The sequence below is a fragment of the Neophocaena asiaeorientalis genome, unplaced genomic scaffold (assembly GCF_003031525.2).
Source record: "Neophocaena asiaeorientalis asiaeorientalis breed wild unplaced genomic scaffold, Neophocaena_asiaeorientalis_V1.1 scaffold111, whole genome shotgun sequence".
NCBI classification, from domain to species: domain Eukaryota; kingdom Metazoa; phylum Chordata; class Mammalia; order Artiodactyla; family Phocoenidae; genus Neophocaena; species Neophocaena asiaeorientalis.
The window spans coordinates 31,998-44,893 of NW_020174994.1; the positions used below are offsets into that span (position 1 = coordinate 31,998).

At 38.3% G+C, this 12,896-nt stretch overlaps 1 protein-coding gene across 2 annotated transcripts in view; it reads left to right on the forward strand.

The window, feature by feature from the left end:
* The first annotated feature begins 232 nt into the window (after nucleotides 1-232).
* SPPL2A (signal peptide peptidase like 2A) overlaps nucleotides 233-12,896 on the forward strand; it is a 46,527-nt gene continuing 33,863 nt past the window's right edge. The window contains exon 1 of one of the 2 annotated variants that reach the window (XM_024761878.1): nucleotides 233-344. The gene's annotated coding sequence lies outside the window, so the exon portion shown is untranslated. The remainder of the gene's footprint in view (nucleotides 345-12,896) is intronic. The other variant, XM_024761879.1, reaches the window with a different exon arrangement.

The window sequence follows — 12,896 nt, forward strand, 5'->3', positions numbered from 1 at the left end:
CCCAGTGATACAAATGCTGAAGAGTTTTGAGTGAACTTATGGGTGAAATGGGGGAACTGCTGGCCAATACATGAACGTTGGCTATACCAGCATACTGCAGGTACAGTGCGACTTTCACCTCTTAAGAAAATTCCTAGGAGAACCGGAGTAATGTCTGGAAATCTGATGAGTTTCACTGCTATTCATGATGAAGTCTATAACCATGTACTCTGCAGACCAACATCAGAGCATCACTTGGAAGCTTGCTAGAAATGTATAATCATGGGCTCCTCCCAAGACCTGCTGGATCAGAATCTGATTTTAACAGAACATTAAATTCAAGAAGCACTGATTTATAATAAAGGGTAAGAAATTGTTGCCCAGATTACTCACCATAATCTCTAAGAAAAAAGAAGAACCATGCTTGACTAATCTTTTAAGGCTTTTAAAGGGAATTAAATATATATGTGGGTAAAAGTTAGCATTGTATTAATCAGAGCTCCATCATGATGAGGTGAAAATGGGCCAAGACACAGAGTCCTGGCAGACCCAAAGTATGGCGTGGATTCAGGGTAGGGGGTAGTATATTAGATAAAGTTTTAGCTGAAGAATTTTTATTTTCAAAAGGAATGTGTGAAGACTTAAATTTGGAAAGTAGATCCAGTGCTGGTAGATACCTTTTGAAGGAGAAAGAAGAGTAGAAGGCAAACTAAACCTGTGAAACAAAGTCACAGAAGAATTGAACTGTGCTATTAGCTTGGACAGGAGTAGAAAGGCCTGTTTCCTAGGTTAATATTGGGCTGGTGAGTCAGCATCAGGAGGCCGTTTGAACAGAGGCCAGGAATACAAATGCCCATGCTTGGGACTACCAAGAGACTGGAGTATAAAGCATAGATATAGCCTCAAGAGACAGGGACGTGAAGGTCAGTGCAAGACTGACTCAGTGAAAGTTCGCTGATGAAATAAAGCACTTTATATATGTCCCATTGTTTAAGCTCTGATTGGTTTGGGAAAATGAGGAATAGGACACCTGCAAGGATGTGAGTATAGTGTACTCCATTACAGTTGAGGTGTTTTTAGATTTTGAGTAATCATTTGGCACTTATCATACCAAAAATTATTTAGGAGAAAAATGATCAAAAGAATAGGCAACTCTGACATTAAGATAGACTTAAACATTGATTTAAAAAGAAGATGATATGGAATAAGACTGAAGTCAAGTGATCTGGGTAAAGTAAATTTGGAAATGTTCACAAACAACAGGCATCCGATGAATTTTTATGTGAAGTATATTTGAATCAGAAAAACAGGAAGTACTACTTCACACTGTGGGCTAGTAAACTTGCTTCCCTTGCATGTGAGGATCAAGCAAGATGTGGAATATAAAGATTTGATGGCCATGAAGAACACTTGATTCTACCGCCAGTGGTTGTAGGAACTGCCATTAAGAGGCAGGATTTGGGGTGAGCAGTAAGGAGCACTTGTCATAGGGAAAGGAATTCCATGAAACTCTAGAGTCCTAGAAGTGGGGGTACTTGGAAGAGGGTAAGGAAAGGAGTTAGAGTTTGGGATGTTTAGGGTGTGGGAGGAACTAATTGGGTATTAGAGGAATTTGAGTGGTGGTAGGAGACCCATGCCCAGAATCACAGCAGAGAGGGAGTCAACAGCTAATGCAGATATATATATGACCAATATTAAAACTGGAGGGTGATGATTGGGTACTAAGGGGTGCTGGCGGATCTAGCTGCATAAGGGAACTTGAAGTGATAGCAGAGCTGAAAGACTGCTGGTCTGGGTTTTAGAGAGCTCAATTCTAATCTGGCCCCTGAGACTTCATTTTGATCATTTTGGACCTGTTTGAGCTGTGAAACGAAGGGACTAGATATCCCTAAATCCCTTCAAGCTCTTGATACTAAGCATTTTACTAAGAGAATATTTTCATTATTGGTTGAAAATATAAACAGATATTTTTTAAGGGTTGAGTAAAGTCATAGAAGAACAGACCACAGTTGATTACAAAGGAAAATTCAGATGTCTTGAAGCATGTTTCTAACTTGAAAAATATAAAGGAAGGTATCCTGTCCATCCACCATAGGGTCTTTGTCAGATGATCTAATACTAGCGCGGGTGGACCACAGGTCTTTCCTGATTTGGTACTTGTAATGTTTGAAGGGACACTTGAGCTTCAGGCCTCTGTGCTTCCCAACCTAAGTGGCCCATAGTGATGTGGTTTCTACTACAGTTGGCCCTTGAACAACATGGGTTTAAACTGCACGGGTCCACTTATACTTGGATTTTTTTCAATACATATACTTTGTTTATGATCTACAATTTGTTGAATTTGTTTGGAATCAAATCTATGGGATTTGAGCATACCTGGATTTTGTTATCTGTCCTGGAACCAGTAGTCTCCCTCAGATACTGAGGGATGACTGTGCTCTTGTTCCCATATGGCTTTTGCTGCTCAAGGTTGGGCCCATAGAGCAGCAGTATCAGGATCACCTGGGAGCTTGTTAGACATGCAGAATCCCACATTCCACCCAGGCCAACTGAATCAGAATCTCCATTTTAATATGATCACTAAGTGATTTGTATGCACGTTAAATCTTTAGAAGCACTGCTCCTATAGCTATGGTACTCAAACCTTAACAAGCATCAAAATCTCCATAAGGCCTTGTTAAAAATAAACTTCTCAGAGTTTCTGATTCAGTAGGTCTGGAATAGGGTCCAAAAATTTGCATTTCCAACACCCTAAGAACTACTAAAGCTTTTACTAGAGACTGACTTAAATCACATTCTGTTTGTCATTATCTTTTTCAGGTTTCTTTTTAATCTTCCCAATAAGACTATAATTTCTTGTTTAGTGTTTCTTGGTGGGGGCAGATTTATTGAGATATAGTTCATATACCATAAAATTCACCCATTTAAAGTGTACAATTCAGTGGCTTTTAGTATATTTACAGATATGTACAACCATTACTATAGTCAATTTTAAAACATCTACATCACCTCAAAAAGAAACCAAATAGGTAGAGCACAGAGGATTTTTAGGGCAATAAAACTACTTCATATTCCGTATGATACTGTAATGGTGTATACATGTCATTACATATTTGTCAAAACCTATATAATGTAAACACCAGGAGAGACCCTAAATGTAAAATGTGGACTTTGGGTGGTAATGAATTGTCAGTGTAGGTTCATAGATGGTAACAAATGTTAATAATGGAGGTTGGAGGGAGGCTATGCGTGTGTGTGGTAAGGGGATATGTAGGAACACTGTACTTCATGCTCAGTTTTGCTGTGACCCTAAAGGTGATCTAAAACATAAGGTCTATTTTAAAAAAAGAAAGAAAGAAACCTCATATTCTGTAGCTATCACCCCCATCCCCACATCCTACCAAACCCTAAGCAACCACTAATCATCTTGTATTTCTTCTTCATTGTGCGAGTACTTGGCAAGGTGCTAGATGTATTATTAATAATAATAGTTACCATTTATTAAGAGCTTAATATGTGTAAACATTTGCATCATCTGACTTAATCATCATGACAGCTCTGTGAGGTCTGGACATTTTTTGTCATCTCAAAGCTGAGGAAGGAATCCCCTGGAGGTCTAGTGGTTAGGACTCCGTACTTTTACTGCCAGGGCCCAGGTTTAATCCCTGGTCTGGGAACTAAGATCCCGCAAGCCTCGAGGCGGGACCAAAAGCAAAAAACAAAAAAACCAAGATGTTGACGCTTAAACAGTTTAAATGACTTGTAACATAGCCAATAAATGGTGAAATTGCCATTCTGTCCTAGGTCTCTAACTCCAGAACATATGATATCTATTGTTGATAAACTGAATTTTCAAAACTATATCATCTCTATGAGAAATTTTACTAAGATGTTAAAATGTAGTGGAAATGCTTAAGTTGTTTGGATATATTAGCTTGCTCATGAAATTTGCTGCATGTTGCACATCCAATATGAACTATTCTACAATTATGTATGGTTATACTTTCCTCTCTCTTACTAATCTTCCACTAAAATTTGTGTTTTGCCTTAGTAATTCCCATATCAATGAATTTTGCTTATATCAATGATAAATTTTCTACCACTGTAGAAAAGACTGTAATCTGCCTATAGCAATAAATGTTACTCATAGTTGGATACCTTTGTACTTCCTTGTACTTTTAAGCTTTTTAAAAAATCCCTTAGCTTTTGTAATTATAAAAGTAACACTGACTATTATACAGTTGTGTAAGAGGAGGTAGTGTATATGTATCAATATGGAAAATCTAACATATAAAATTTAAATTTTACGGCTTAAAGACTTAAATATAAGACGTGACACCATAATACTCTTAGAAGAGAACGTAAGCAAAACATTCTCTGACATAAATCATACCAGTGTTTTCTTTGGTCAGTCTCCCAGGGCAATAGAAATAAAAGAAAAAATAAACAAATGAGACCTAATCAAACTTACAAGCTTTTGTACAGCAAAGGAAATCATAAACAAAATGAAAAGACAAACCTACAGACTGGGAGAAAGTATTTGCAAATGAGGCAACCCACAAGGGCTTAATTTCCAAAATATTCAAACAGCTCATACAAGTCAACAACAAAAGAACAATCCAATTGAAAAATGGGCAAATGAGCTAAATAGACATTTCTCCAAAAAGACATACAGGGCTTCCCTGGTGGCGTAGTGGTTGAGAGTCCGCCTGCCGATGCAGGGGACATGGGTTCGTGCCCCGGTCTGGGAAGATCCCACATGCCGCGGAGCAGCTGGGCCCGTGAGCCATGGCTGCTAAGCCTGCGCGTCCGGAGCCTGTGCTCTGCAACAGGAGAGGCCACAACAGTGAGAGGCCCGCGTACCACAAAAAAAATGTAAAATGTGGACTTTGGGTGGTAATGAATTGTCAGTGTAGGTTCATAGATGGTAACAAATGTTAATAATGGAGGTTGGAGGGAGGCTATGCGTGTGTGTGGTAAGGGGATATGTAGGAACACTGTACTTCATGCTCAGTTTTGCTGTGACCCTAAAGGTGATCTAAAACATAAGGTCTATTTTAAAAAAAGAAAGAAAGAAACCTCATATTCTGTAGCTATCACCCCCATCCCCACATCCTACCAAACCCTAAGCAACCACTAATCATCTTGTATTTCTTCTTCATTGTGCGAGTACTTGGCAAGGTGCTAGATGTATTATTAATAATAATAGTTACCATTTATTAAGAGCTTAATATGTGTAAACATTTGCATCATCTGACTTAATCATCATGACAGCTCTGTGAGGTCTGGACATTTTTTGTCATCTCAAAGCTGAGGAAGGAATCCCCTGGAGGTCTAGTGGTTAGGACTCCGTACTTTTACTGCCAGGGCCCAGGTTTAATCCCTGGTCTGGGAACTAAGATCCCGCAAGCCTCGAGGCGGGACCAAAAGCAAAAAACAAAAAAACCAAGATGTTGACGCTTAAACAGTTTAAATGACTTGTAACATAGCCAATAAATGGTGAAATTGCCATTCTGTCCTAGGTCTCTAACTCCAGAACATATGATATCTATTGTTGATAAACTGAATTTTCAAAACTATATCATCTCTATGAGAAATTTTACTAAGATGTTAAAATGTAGTGGAAATGCTTAAGTTGTTTGGATATATTAGCTTGCTCATGAAATTTGCTGCATGTTGCACATCCAATATGAACTATTCTACAATTATGTATGGTTATACTTTCCTCTCTCTTACTAATCTTCCACTAAAATTTGTGTTTTGCCTTAGTAATTCCCATATCAATGAATTTTGCTTATATCAATGATAAATTTTCTACCACTGTAGAAAAGACTGTAATCTGCCTATAGCAATAAATGTTACTCATAGTTGGATACCTTTGTACTTCCTTGTACTTTTAAGCTTTTTAAAAAATCCCTTAGCTTTTGTAATTATAAAAGTAACACTGACTATTATACAGTTGTGTAAGAGGAGGTAGTGTATATGTATCAATATGGAAAATCTAACATATAAAATTTAAATTTTACGGCTTAAAGACTTAAATATAAGACGTGACACCATAATACTCTTAGAAGAGAACGTAAGCAAAACATTCTCTGACATAAATCATACCAGTGTTTTCTTTGGTCAGTCTCCCAGGGCAATAGAAATAAAAGAAAAAATAAACAAATGAGACCTAATCAAACTTACAAGCTTTTGTACAGCAAAGGAAATCATAAACAAAATGAAAAGACAAACCTACAGACTGGGAGAAAGTATTTGCAAATGAGGCAACCCACAAGGGCTTAATTTCCAAAATATTCAAACAGCTCATACAAGTCAACAACAAAAGAACAATCCAATTGAAAAATGGGCAAATGAGCTAAATAGACATTTCTCCAAAAAGACATACAGGGCTTCCCTGGTGGCGTAGTGGTTGAGAGTCCGCCTGCCGATGCAGGGGACATGGGTTCGTGCCCCGGTCTGGGAAGATCCCACATGCCGCGGAGCAGCTGGGCCCGTGAGCCATGGCTGCTAAGCCTGCGCGTCCGGAGCCTGTGCTCTGCAACAGGAGAGGCCACAACAGTGAGAGGCCCGCGTACCACAAAAAAAAATAATGAGGTACCACCTCACACCAGTCAGAATGGCCAGCATTGAAAAGTCTACAAATAGCAAATACTGGAGAGGGTGTGGAGAAAAGGAAACCCTCCTACACTGTTGGTGGGAATGTAAATTGATGCAGCCACTATGGAAAACAGTATGGAGGTTCCTCAAAAAGCTAAAAATAGAGTTGCCATATGATCCTGCAATCCCATTCCTGGGCGTATATCCAGAGAAAACTATAATTCAGGAAGATACATGCACCCCAGTGTTCATAGCAGCACTATTTACAGTAGCAGAGACATAGAAGCAGCCTAAATGTCCATCGACAGATGAATGGATAAAGAAGATGTGGTACACATATACTATGGAATACTACTCAGCCATAAAAAAGAATGAAATAATGCCACTTGAAGCAACATGGACGGACCTAGAGATTATCATACTAAGTGAAGTAAGTCAGAAAGAGACAAATCACTTACATGTGGGATCACTTACATGTGATATCACTTACATGTGGGATCTAAAATATGACATGAACTTATCTATGAAACAGAAACAGACTCACAGACATAGAGAACAGACTTGTGGTTGCCAGGGGGGGAGGGGCATGGGGGAGGGAAGGATTGGGAGTTTGGGATTAGCAGGTGCAAACTATTATATATAGGATGGACTACAAGGTCCTATTGTATAGCACAGGGAACTATATTCAATATCCTGTAATAAACCATAATGGAAAAGAATATATATATGACAGAATCACTTTGCTATACAGTAGAGACTAACATTGTAAATCAGTTATACTTCAAAGAAATAAACTTTAAAAAGTAAAATTTTAGAAAAGCTACACAGTAGTATATATAGTATGATCCCATATGTGTAAAACACACAACAATGTATATGTTTGAGATCTGTCTATCTATCTGTCAGGTTGGCCAAAAGGTTCATTCGGTTTTTCCATAAGATGGCTCTGGTAGGGCTTAGTTGTCTTTAACTTCATTCGAAGCAATTTTGTTAGATTGTAATGTGACAGCTGTCATATCAGCATGCATTAAAAAAAATCAAAGTTGGTGAATTTTTGTATAGCCATTATTAAATTGAAGATGGGAGAAAAAAGCAACGTTTTCAGCATATTATGCTTCATTATTTCAAGACAGGTAAAAATGCAACTGAAACGCAAAAAGAGAGTTGTGTAGTGTATGGAGAAGGTTCTGTGACTGATCGAACGTGTCAAAAGTGGTTTGCAAAATTTCATGCTGGAGATTTCTCACTGGACAATGCTCCATGGTCGGGTAGACCAGTTGAAGTTGATAGCGATCAAACCGAGACATTAATTGAGAACAATCAACTTTATACCATGCAGGAGATAGCCGACATACTCAAAATATCCAAGTCAAACATTGAAAATCATTTGCAATAACTTGGTTATGTTAATCACTGAAGTTTGGGTTCCACATAAGTTAAGTGAGAAAAACCTCCTTGACCATATTTCCTCACACGATTCTCTACTGAAACGTAACAAAGTTTCTGTTTTTAAAACAAATTGTAATGGGTGATGAAAAGTGAATGCTGTACAATAATGTGGTATAGATGAGATTGTGGGGCAAGTGAAATGAACCACCACCAACCACACCAGAGGCCGGTCTTCAACCAAAGAAGATGATGTTGTGTATATGGTGGGATTGGAAGGGAGTCCTCTATGATGAGCTCATTCCAGAAAACCAAATGATTAATCCCAAAAAGTACTTCTCCCAAGTAGACCAACTGAAAGCAGCACTTGATGAAAAGCGTCCAGAATCAGTCAAGAGAAGATGCATAATCTTCCATCAGGATAACGCAAGACCTCATGTTTCTTTGATGACCAGGCAAAAATTGTACAGCTTGGCTGGGAAGTTCTGATTCATCTGCCATATTCACCAGACATTGTACCTTTGGATTTCCATTTATTTTGGTCTTTACAAAATTCTCTTAATGGAAATCATTTCCTTTCCCTGGAAGATTGTAAAAGGCACCTGGAACAGTTCTTTGCTCAAAAATATAAAAAGTTTTGGGAAGAGGGAATTATGAAGTTGCCTGAAAAATGGCAGAAGGTAGTGGAACAAAAGGGTGAATACGTTGTTCAATAAAGTTCTTGGTGAAAATGAAAAATGTGTCTTTTATTTTTACTTAAAAACCGAAGGAACTTTTTGGCCAACCCAATATCTATCTATCTTAAATATTCGTAGATAGTATCTGGAAAGACATAAGAGAAGCCCCTAAGGGGTGACTGTGAGAACCAGGATGAGATAACACTGACTATTATACAGTTGTGTAAGAGGAGGTAGTGTATATGTATCAATATGGAAAATCTAACATATAAAATTTAAATTTTACGGCTTAAAGACTTAAATATAAGACGTGACACCATAATACTCTTAGAAGAGAACGTAAGCAAAACATTCTCTGACATAAATCATACCAGTGTTTTCTTTGGTCAGTCTCCCAGGGCAATAGAAATAAAAGAAAAAATAAACAAATGAGACCTAATCAAACTTACAAGCTTTTGTACAGCAAAGGAAATCATAAACAAAATGAAAAGACAAACCTACAGACTGGGAGAAAGTATTTGCAAATGAGGCAACCCACAAGGGCTTAATTTCCAAAATATTCAAACAGCTCATACAAGTCAACAACAAAAGAACAATCCAATTGAAAAATGGGCAAATGAGCTAAATAGACATTTCTCCAAAAAGACATACAGGGCTTCCCTGGTGGCGTAGTGGTTGAGAGTCCGCCTGCCGATGCAGGGGACATGGGTTCGTGCCCCGGTCTGGGAAGATCCCACATGCCGCGGAGCAGCTGGGCCCGTGAGCCATGGCTGCTAAGCCTGCGCGTCCGGAGCCTGTGCTCTGCAACAGGAGAGGCCACAACAGTGAGAGGCCCGAAAAAACGGGGAGGGCCCCCGGCAAAAAAAAAAAAAAAAAAAAAAAAAAAAAACCTATAATGAGGTACCACCTCACACCAGTCAGAATGGCCAGCATTGAAAAGTCTACAAATAGCAAATACTGGAGAGGGTGTGGAGAAAAGGAAACCCTCCTACACTGTTGGTGGGAATGTAAATTGATGCAGCCACTATGGAAAACAGTATGGAGGTTCCTCAAAAAGCTAAAAATAGAGTTGCCATATGATCCTGCAATCCCATTCCTGGGCGTATATCCAGAGAAAACTATAATTCAGGAAGATACATGCACCCCAGTGTTCATAGCAGCACTATTTACAGTAGCAGAGACATAGAAGCAGCCTAAATGTCCATCGACAGATGAATGGATAAAGAAGATGTGGTACACATATACTATGGAATACTACTCAGCCATAAAAAAGAATGAAATAATGCCACTTGAAGCAACATGGACGGACCTAGAGATTATCATACTAAGTGAAGTAAGTCAGAAAGAGACAAATCACTTACATGTGGGATCACTTACATGTGATATCACTTACATGTGGGATCTAAAATATGACATGAACTTATCTATGAAACAGAAACAGACTCACAGACATAGAGAACAGACTTGTGGTTGCCAGGGGGGGAGGGGCATGGGGGAGGGAAGGATTGGGAGTTTGGGATTAGCAGGTGCAAACTATTATATATAGGATGGACTACAAGGTCCTATTGTATAGCACAGGGAACTATATTCAATATCCTGTAATAAACCATAATGGAAAAGAATATATATATGACAGAATCACTTTGCTATACAGTAGAGACTAACATTGTAAATCAGTTATACTTCAAAGAAATAAACTTTAAAAAGTAAAATTTTAGAAAAGCTACACAGTAGTATATATAGTATGATCCCATATGTGTAAAACACACAACAATGTATATGTTTGAGATCTGTCTATCTATCTGTCAGGTTGGCCAAAAGGTTCATTCGGTTTTTCCATAAGATGGCTCTGGTAGGGCTTAGTTGTCTTTAACTTCATTCGAAGCAATTTTGTTAGATTGTAATGTGACAGCTGTCATATCAGCATGCATTAAAAAAAATCAAAGTTGGTGAATTTTTGTATAGCCATTATTAAATTGAAGATGGGAGAAAAAAGCAACGTTTTCAGCATATTATGCTTCATTATTTCAAGACAGGTAAAAATGCAACTGAAACGCAAAAAGAGAGTTGTGTAGTGTATGGAGAAGGTTCTGTGACTGATCGAACGTGTCAAAAGTGGTTTGCAAAATTTCATGCTGGAGATTTCTCACTGGACAATGCTCCATGGTCGGGTAGACCAGTTGAAGTTGATAGCGATCAAACCGAGACATTAATTGAGAACAATCAACTTTATACCATGCAGGAGATAGCCGACATACTCAAAATATCCAAGTCAAACATTGAAAATCATTTGCAATAACTTGGTTATGTTAATCACTGAAGTTTGGGTTCCACATAAGTTAAGTGAGAAAAACCTCCTTGACCATATTTCCTCACACGATTCTCTACTGAAACGTAACAAAGTTTCTGTTTTTAAAACAAATTGTAATGGGTGATGAAAAGTGAATGCTGTACAATAATGTGGTATAGATGAGATTGTGGGGCAAGTGAAATGAACCACCACCAACCACACCAGAGGCCGGTCTTCAACCAAAGAAGATGATGTTGTGTATATGGTGGGATTGGAAGGGAGTCCTCTATGATGAGCTCATTCCAGAAAACCAAATGATTAATCCCAAAAAGTACTTCTCCCAAGTAGACCAACTGAAAGCAGCACTTGATGAAAAGCGTCCAGAATCAGTCAAGAGAAGATGCATAATCTTCCATCAGGATAACGCAAGACCTCATGTTTCTTTGATGACCAGGCAAAAATTGTACAGCTTGGCTGGGAAGTTCTGATTCATCTGCCATATTCACCAGACATTGTACCTTTGGATTTCCATTTATTTTGGTCTTTACAAAATTCTCTTAATGGAAATCATTTCCTTTCCCTGGAAGATTGTAAAAGGCACCTGGAACAGTTCTTTGCTCAAAAATATAAAAAGTTTTGGGAAGAGGGAATTATGAAGTTGCCTGAAAAATGGCAGAAGGTAGTGGAACAAAAGGGTGAATACGTTGTTCAATAAAGTTCTTGGTGAAAATGAAAAATGTGTCTTTTATTTTTACTTAAAAACCGAAGGAACTTTTTGGCCAACCCAATATCTATCTATCTTAAATATTCGTAGATAGTATCTGGAAAGACATAAGAGAAGCCCCTAAGGGGTGACTGTGAGAACCAGGATGAGAGGAGAGGGACTTCATACCTTTTTGTTTTGTTTGGTTGTTTCTTTCCTTTTTTAATTTTCTCATTCCAATCTTTTTACACCCTCATCTTTGCTTTTGTTTTCCTCTCCTTTTTTTAATAGCCTGATCTCTCTCCACATCATTCTTTAAGTTCACATAACAGTACAAATACATAGGAGCTTAGAGGGGGGGGTCATTTTTATAAAAATAGAAAACACTATAAATATCTTTCTGGGACTTGCTTTTCTCTCCATGGACATCTATTTCTACAGGTAGATCTAGTTATTTCTTTTTTTAAATTTTTTAATAAATTTATTTATTCATTTATTTATTTTTGGCTGCGTTGGATCTTTATTGCTGCTCACTGGCTTTCTCTAGTTGCGGCGAGTGGGGCTACTTTTTGTTGTGGTGTGTGGGCTTCTCATTGCGGTGGCTTCTCTTTGCTCTGGAGCACGGACTCTAGGCGCTCAGGCTTCAGTAGTTGTGGCATGCGGGCTCTAGAGCTCAGGCTCAGTAGTTGTGGCGCACGGGCTTAGTTGCTCCACGGCATGTGGGATATTTCCAGACCAGGGCTCGGACCTGTGCCCCCTGCATTAGCAGGCAGACTCTTAACCACTGCACCACCTGGGAAGTCCTCTAGTTCTTTCTTTTTAATAGCTGTGTACTATGCATACCATAATGTAACGGATTCTTATCTGTGGAAGATGTTTTTTGTTTTTGCTATAACATATTGCAGTGAATATCCTTGTACATCTATCTTTGTATAATCTTTGTGCATTATGTAATACATCTGTAGGATATGAATCAGAGAATTAAAAGTATTAAAAAAGTTTGATTGATATTGCCAATTGTCTATTGTAAAGGTTATACCACTTCAGCAGTGTGCATTGTTAAAACCCAAATCCTAATTTAAATACAGTTCTCTCTAAAAGGAGCTTAGTAGAATTACTGGTTCCAATCTATGGCAGGTAAAGGATAAAGTCAGCCTAAAACAAGGAAGTCCTCAAAGACTAATGGGGTCTTGCCAAAAGGATACAAAGAGCAAGGTGGAAGAGGCTCTGCTGGCCAAATTTGGGGTAATTTGAACAT